The sequence below is a fragment of the Lepidochelys kempii genome, chromosome 1 (genome assembly GCF_965140265.1).
Source record: "Lepidochelys kempii isolate rLepKem1 chromosome 1, rLepKem1.hap2, whole genome shotgun sequence".
In the NCBI taxonomy this organism is placed as follows: Eukaryota; Metazoa; Chordata; order Testudines; family Cheloniidae; genus Lepidochelys; species Lepidochelys kempii.
This window is the reverse complement of record NC_133256.1, coordinates 117,448,468-117,456,575: the sequence shown is the minus strand read 5'-3', so window position 1 is coordinate 117,456,575 and position 8,108 is coordinate 117,448,468.

The following is an 8,108-nucleotide window of genomic DNA, read 5'->3' as shown; positions in this document are numbered from 1 at the left end:
GAGTCCGGGGAGATTACTGATGAACACAGGAAGCTGAATAGCACATACTGCCTCCTCAGCCACCCCAGAACCTGCATGGGGCATAATAAATCAAAAACTTCCCCCCGAAACCCCCCAACTGGGGGTCAGGCAGCAGCAGCAGCACCAGGGGAAGGCAGAGCCTCCACTGGCCTATCATACCCACCTCCCATGGTAGAGAGGTAGATTTATGAGCCATCAGCATCAAGATGGTAATCAAAGCCATGTTTGTGATAAGGTCACCCAAAGGAGAGAAAGAAAAAAAGAAAGAAAGGTTGTAGTGGGAGGCTAAGAACAGAGCCCTGAAGGACCCCTGCCAAAAGTGGGAGTGGGGAAGAAGAAGACCCAGTGAAGGAGTGATCTGAAAGGAGGAGGAGAAGCATTTAAGACTCCACAGCCAGTATGAGTTTAGAGATGAAGCGGGACAGGGAGATAGGGCAATAATTGAAGGGACAGGTAAGGTCAAGGCTGAAACCAATGCCGTTTGAAGAGGGAGAGGCTGAGATGAAGAATGAGAGCAGGAGTGAGAAAGAGGTCAGGAGATGAGAGTATGGAGTGATTGAGGGTGGTGGAATGGTTAGATGTGGAAGCAGCCTTACATATCTGTGACAGGAGAACATCATGGAGGAAAGGAGTGTGGAGGTGGAGAGATGTCACCTCGGACTGTCCGTTTTTTTCTTTGAAGAAATTGCCAAGATTCTGTGGGGTTGGGAGGGTCTTAAGAAGGAGTAAAAAATAGTGAAGACACAGGTGCGATTGCAAGAACAGGAAGCAGAGAGAGTAGGTAATTACAACTGCTTGACCAGAAAGATGGCAGAGCTGAAAGGTGTTTTAAAATCTTGCTCCTCTACAAGCACACATTTGTAAATAAAAGCAAAATCACCACAAGAAATTGGCAGCTATATGCAACCAATTGCATGTGTCTAGGTTAGCTCAAATACAAAGAAGATCATCTTTTATGCCCTTTTATTTAGTGTTTTCAACCAGATTAATTTATTACCTATCCAAGAATTGATAAATTCTAGGCCTGAGCCTGCTCATAATAGGGCCAAAATTAGTTCCAGTCATGAAATAACTAGCAGCAGGAGCCCTGCTTATTCTGTTCTTTCTACAAAATTCAGGTATCAGCTCCTTCACAGAGCATTCAATGAAATTTTTCATGCACACTAGTCATTGGTTAGAAGTAGGGGAAGGATACATAAGGGAATGCATTACCATGAGATCTGTTTCCCCTCAGCTGAAGATCTATTTGCAGTTATTGAGCCAACACGCAGTGCTGAGCCCAGGCAGACGAGGCACCCCCTTCGAACTTGAGGTAACGGTAGTTGACCACGTGGCCTTGTGGCGGCTGTGGCAGCAAGCTACGTCTTGAAAGGAGCCCATAGGGTACTGGTCGCAATCCCTGCGAGGCTCGGCTGAGCGTTATACATCCCTTGAACAGCAGCGGCCCTGCAGCAAACTGAGCCCATAACGGGCGCAGAGCCTGTGAAGGTGCATACCCCGCTACCGATTATGGGTTGGGTCCAGGACGAAAGCCCACTCACACGGAGTGGGGTAGCCCAGACTCAGACCATATGGAAGTGGAAACACTATCTGTAGCTGCATATGCAAATGACCCAGGCAAGCATTACCGATGTGCATGCATGGCTTTTGGGTGCTGTCACCTTCGAGGAACTGCCCTCTGAGTGTCCTCCTTTCGTTGGTATCTCTCCCCCCAGCCCTTGTGGGCACACCAGGGGTGGGCAAACTTTTTGGCCTGAGGCAAGGGCCACCTTGGGGTTCCAAAACTGTATGGAGGGCTGGACACTGAAGGCTGTGCCTCCGCAAACATCCTGGCTCCCACCCCCTATCCACCTCCTCCCACTTCCTGCCCCCTGACCACTGTTCCCTCAAAGGCCATGTCTACCTGCGCTACCTGCTGGATCGGCGGGTAGTGATCGATCTATCAGGGATCGATTTATCATGTCTAGTGTAGACCGATAAATAGATCCCCGATCGCTCTGCCGTCGACTCCGGAACTCCACCATGGTGAGAGGCAGAAGCGGAGTCCACGGGGGAGCGGTGGCCGTCGATCCCGCACCGCGAGGAAAGTGATTCTAAGGCAATCTAAGATACGTCGACTTCAGCTACGCTATTCCCATAGCTGAAGTTGTGTATCTTAGATCGACCCCCCCCCCCCGGAGTGTAGACCAGGCCTAAGCTGTGCGCATGTGTTCTCGCACACAGATCCTAAACCCTGCGCACACAGCAAAACACCGCGTGCACAAAAATTTGCCCAGAAGAAATTTTTTGCACACACTGCCTGTCAAAAATTAGAGGGAACATTGCCCCTGACTGCCCCACTCAGAGCCTCCGACCCATCCTACCCCCCCTGCCTTCTTGCCTGTTTCTGGTTCCTGCCTCCCAGCCTATTCTTGGTTCCTATCTTTCTTATTCAAGACTCCCCTCTATTGCTGGTTCTTGCTTTCTTGTCTTGTTCCAAGTCCCTGTTTCTATACCTTACCCCAGATGCTGACCTCCAGCATCAACCCCTGGCTTGACTCCTGTCAGGGTTCCCTCCCCACTCTGAATTCTAGGGTACAGATGTGGGGACCCGCATGAAAGACCCCCTAAGCTTATTTTTACCAGCTTAGGTTAAAAACTTCCCCAAGGTACAAACTTTGCCTTCTCCCTTGAACAGTATGCTGCCACCACCAAGTGATTTAGACAAAGAACAGGGAAAGGACCACTTGGAGTCCTATTCCCCCAAAATATTCCCCCAAGCCCGACACCCCCTTTCCTGGGGAAGGCTTGATAATAATATCCTCACCAATTGGTATAGGTGAACACAGACCCAAACCCTTGGATCTTAAGAACAATGAAAAATCAATCAGGTTCTTAAAAGAAGAATTTTATTTAAAGAAAAGGTACAAGAATCACTTCTGTAAAATCAGGATGGTAAATACTTTCCAGGGTAATCAGATTCAAAACATAGAGAATCCCTCTAGGCAAAACCTTAAGTTACAAAAAGACACAAAAACAGGAATACACATTTCCTCCAGCACAGCGAATTTACAAGCCAAAACAAAGAAAACCTAATGCATTTTCTAGCTAGATTACTTCCTAACTTTACAGACCTTGAAGGGCTTGCATCCTTGATCTATTCCCGGCAAAGGTATCATACAGACAGACAAAAGCCTTTTCCCGCCCCCTCCAGATTTGAAAGTGTCTTGTCCCCTCATTGGTCATTTTGGGTCAGGTGCCAGTGAGGTTACCTTAGCTTCTTAACTCTTTACAGGTGAAAGGGTGTTGCGTCTGGCCAGGAGGGATTTCATAGCACTGTATACAGAAAGGTGGTTACCCTTCCCTTGATATTTATGACAACTCCTGACTGTGGCTCCAGCTCTGACCTTTGGCTTTGTACCTGACTCTCACCCTGGCTCCGGTCCCAGCTGCCTGACTCTAACCATTAGGCACGACTGTCCACCCAGTCCCTATACCCAGTAGGGAAGCTGGAAGGGAATCCCAGGGTTGTGGGATGAGACTATTGCCATGGGGGCAGCACTCCCCATTCTGTGGGAGATAGGGAGAGTTGCACAGGAGTAGAGCTCTTTCTGTGGTGAGCTGGCCTGTTTTGAAGAATAATACGAGTATGCAACAAATCTTTTTAAAAATCTTTGTTCATACTCTGTCCTCACCAGCTATGACGAGGTCTGTGACTTTATATGGCAGCATCCCATTTCCATTTTAGGCTGCAGACTTGCATTCTGGGATGAACAATGCGAAATGGCTGAAAGCTAAAGAGGCATGTGGAACCTTAGTCTCCCTGGGCCTATAGCACATGGCCTCCCAGACACAATCCCTCAGAGATAAAAAGCTGTCAGTGAGTCAACAGCATGAGCTGATGCATCTGAGGAATTTCCTTGACAGGTGAAATTGCTGCTCATGTTCTGCCCAGTGTGTCACGCCCAGATGACATGCTGCAAACGTTGAAAGCAGTGTGTGTGAGTGAGAGATCACGTTTTTAGGTTAAGGATTTGAAAGAAACTCTAGATGACAGGGTCATCCTAGCAAGGCACTCCTGTGTACTGTATTTACTCCCTCTTGAGCTAAATTGGGTCACACTTGAAGTAGGAAAAGGTAAATAGCTAAAACCTAATCTTGTCTATAGTGAAAAGAGGATAAAATGATTTTAACATGTATAGTTTAACAAGGTAGCGATATGTTTGTGTATGGAAGAGACAGAGGGGCAAATTCTGAGGTGATGGGTTAGTTTTATGCCTTGGTTGCCTGGTGGAAGGAGGTCTAAGTGAATGTAAGAATTCCAGGTCGGTGTAACTTAAATGCCATGGGGCTGGCAGAAGGTATACATTAAAGGAAAGAGCAGACATTAACTATGTGGAGAAAAAGTATGATATATTTGAGAAAAAATATGATCACATAAGTAAAGACTATTTTGTAATGTAAACAGACAGGGGGGTGGAGTCAGCATACTCAGCCTTAACTTTTGTATTTATTATTTTGTAATGCCTGTGTGTGTGCCAGGCATTTCACCTACATAAAAAGACTCATTCCCTGCTCCAAAAGAGTTTACAATTTACATGTAGAGAAGACAGGGAGGAAGGGTAAAATAAAAATGGGAGGAGAGGTGCAGGAAGAAGATCATGCTCTTGACCCTCACCCCCACACTGACCCCTCTCCCTCGTAGCCCTGTCCTTGCTAAAGCTCCCTGTTTCCACAAAACTCTGCCCTGCTCAATCTCTCACACCCTCCCACTAATAACAGCTACACCTCCATTCCCCCTCAGTTGCCCTAATGCTACCCACCCCTTGAGCTCAATCCCGTCCCCCAGAGCCCAACCTGCCTCCCTACTAGAGAGACAAGGTGAGTGAGGTAACATCTTTTATTGGACCAAATTCTATTGGTGAGAGAGACAAATGTTGAGCTCACACAGAGCTCTTCTTCAGGATTCCCAGACCGGAAGAAGAGCTCCTCTCACCAACAAAAGTTGGTGCAATACAAGATATTACCTCACCCACTTTGTCTCTCTAATGTCCTGGGACCAACATGGCTACAACATCCCTATTCAAGTCAGGGATAGGGCGGATTGGAAAACTTTGATGAAAACAAAATTCAGATAAAAAATAAATTTTAAATGTTCATTTTGTGCCTGCAATCAGGGAAGCAGGCTGGCAACATCAAAAAAACAAAAGTAATTGATGGAGCTGAGTACTGCTATTGGCTAATCTTGGCAAATCTCCATTTCTTTATGACTAATTAAGGGAATAGATATGTTTGAGCTAGACTGCGCCTTTAAGGTGAGTGTGTAGCTGCACCATGCCAGGAACATCTCCGGAAAGGAACCATGCCTCAGACACCCCTCTGGAACTCCTCTCACAAGTGTGTCACATCCACCCAGGCAGGGAGCTGTGGTTAACCCTACTCCCCATCCTCTCCCTGTCCACTTGCTTGCAATAGGAAGTATGGGAACCACAATTCAAAGCTCTCCTTCCTGCATCTAAAGCCGAGTTTGAAGACTAAATTCAATTATTAAACTGTGAAACAGATGGGTTAGTCCTGCTTTAAGTGCAAATATCAATGCACTCTTACCTATGGAGTTGCTACTGTCACCACCATTTGACTTATGCACACACACACAGTGATTCCCATAAAAACCAGTGTTATCCAGCTGGAGTTAAATTTATTGTGATATTTCCCATTATAGAATCATAGGACTGGAAGGGACCTTGAGAGGTCATCTAGTCCAGTCCCCTGCACTCTGGCAGGACTAAATATTATAAGTGCAGTAGACACACAAATCCCATGCACCAAATAAGCAAAATGAATAGAGGCCAATTTTATGTCATGTACATTGTATATACACTGTGTGTGTATGTGTGTGTGTGTGTGTGTGTCTGGGCAGGAGTGGAAACACATGGAGTGTTAGTTCTAGAATTCATATGAATCTGTGTTGACAAAAGTAAATGGATCTGTATGCTCAGTATTTGTCACATATTGATGCTATTCATATTTTGGTCACTAGAGGGTACCCATGTGACTTTTCCAAAGGAACTTATTCAGTGTATATACAAAATTTCACACATTCTTTTAGTGTAGCTTTTTACAGGTGCAAAGTCAAAGTCAGGAAATACCAGCATTAAGGGTGCCTGTGCAACCCCTGTGTCTATGCACTGAGATAATCTTTACCTACGGGGTCAAGTACTATTTTTTCCCACAGGATTCCTGCCTCATTCAGTGCGTAGGATGGATGCTGCTCACTGAATGACCAGCTATTCAATGTTGTATTTTATCCTCACTTTTCAATGTATGGCCCTAGATCTCATTTACTTCACACTATTCAAACCCTGCTGTGAAGACAGAAGTATTAATTTCATCATGGGTTCTTCCACAGTGCTCACGGCTGCAGTGTGGGTGCCTTGCAAACATTTACTTCATAAGAATCCTGTGAGATGAGGGGGTATTATTATTCTACAGCTGGGGAAGAGACAGATGAAGGTCAAAAGTGTCCACTAATTTTAGGTGCCCATTTTGAGACACCTAGGACCTGTATAATGCTGTGCTTAGCATCATATAGCACTTAATATGTTCAAAGCACAATTCCCATTGACTTCAGTTGCAGGTGTGAGTGCTAAGCACTTCTGCAAATCAGACCTCAGATTTGACACTCAGAAAATGAAGGCCGCACAATTAGTGACCACCTGTGAAAAGTTTAGTTTCAATTACCTGCCTACCATCACGCAGGAACTCTGACAGAGGCAGAGAGAGGCTCTGATTCTCCAGGGTAGCATTCAACTGCCTTAACATGAGACTATCCTTACTTCCTGAAATTCCTGCCTTATTCACAACACACCCTCCAACTTCTTTAACAAATTGTTATTTATTATTTATATTATCGTAGTGCCTAGAAGCCCTAGTCATAGACTAGGAGCCCATTGTGGTAGGCTCCGCACTAACACAACACAACAGTTCCCTGCACCAAGGATCCTACAATCTAAATATGAGACAAGAGATGGCTAGAGACAGTCAAGAGAGTCCAACTAAACAATGGGACAATACTGATCAGTATGGTAGGCAGTGCTATCAGCCAACCCTAGCCTAACTCTTGTCAAGTTTTATGTAGGAAGAGGAGAGTTTTAAGGAGGGAATTGAAGAGTGAAGTAGCTTTGCAGGTGCTTACGTGGAGCACCTCCCAGGCATAAAGGGCACCAGAGGAGAAAGCACAAAGATGCTCATTAGCAAATTTTATGAGTGGGTGATGGGGGCTGTCATTATGGGCCTATTGAAGGCAGGCACTGACCTTTTGCTACGGACTGAGGCAGGGAACCTACAGGCGACAGCCTCCTTTGCTAAACAACTTTGATTTGCCCTGAGCGCACCATCCATCCTGTGTACTGTATCATGTAAACAAACTGGTATGTGATGCAATTAAAGACTTATCATAATTCATAGGCACAAGGGGGCTGAGCTAAGGCTGCATGCACAACCTTCACTAGCTTCTCTCAACCCCCCAGTTCCCAGGCCCAGGCCCAATCTCCTCCCAGCACTACTGCTACACGCACCCCTCCCCACCCAGGTCTGGCTCTCGTCCTCCCTGCATTCCAGCCAGGCGGACTCCTCCTCCAGGCTTCCTGGGCACCCGGGGTGGGAGCAGTCAGAGCACCAGAAAGACAAGCTCCCTGCTGTCAGATGCGGTGTCCAGTGTCACAATAGGCCCTACCAGTGAGGAGCAACAATTGCAAGAGGCATCCTGCCCAGCTCCTGCAGCCCCAGTCTGCAGCATGCCCAGTTATGTTCTCTTTGGAAAATTTAGCTGCCAAACTCTGTCTCTGCTGAGTATGTGCAAATTGAAATTTTTCAATGGCTTATAACTGGGCCAAAGGTGGGGTGTGACCCTCCCCTCTCCCAGAACAGCAAAAGGCACATCTCTGACACCAGGGTGGCTGCCCCCTCCAAATTTCAAGTCCCTGTTTTAAAGCATGGGGCACTAGAGAGTCTCAATGAAATGTCTGTAAGCATGGGCGGTGGGTATAATAGGCTGGGGGAGGCAAAGCTTCCCCTGGCGCAGCCCCCGCCACCCTGCCGCCGGACAC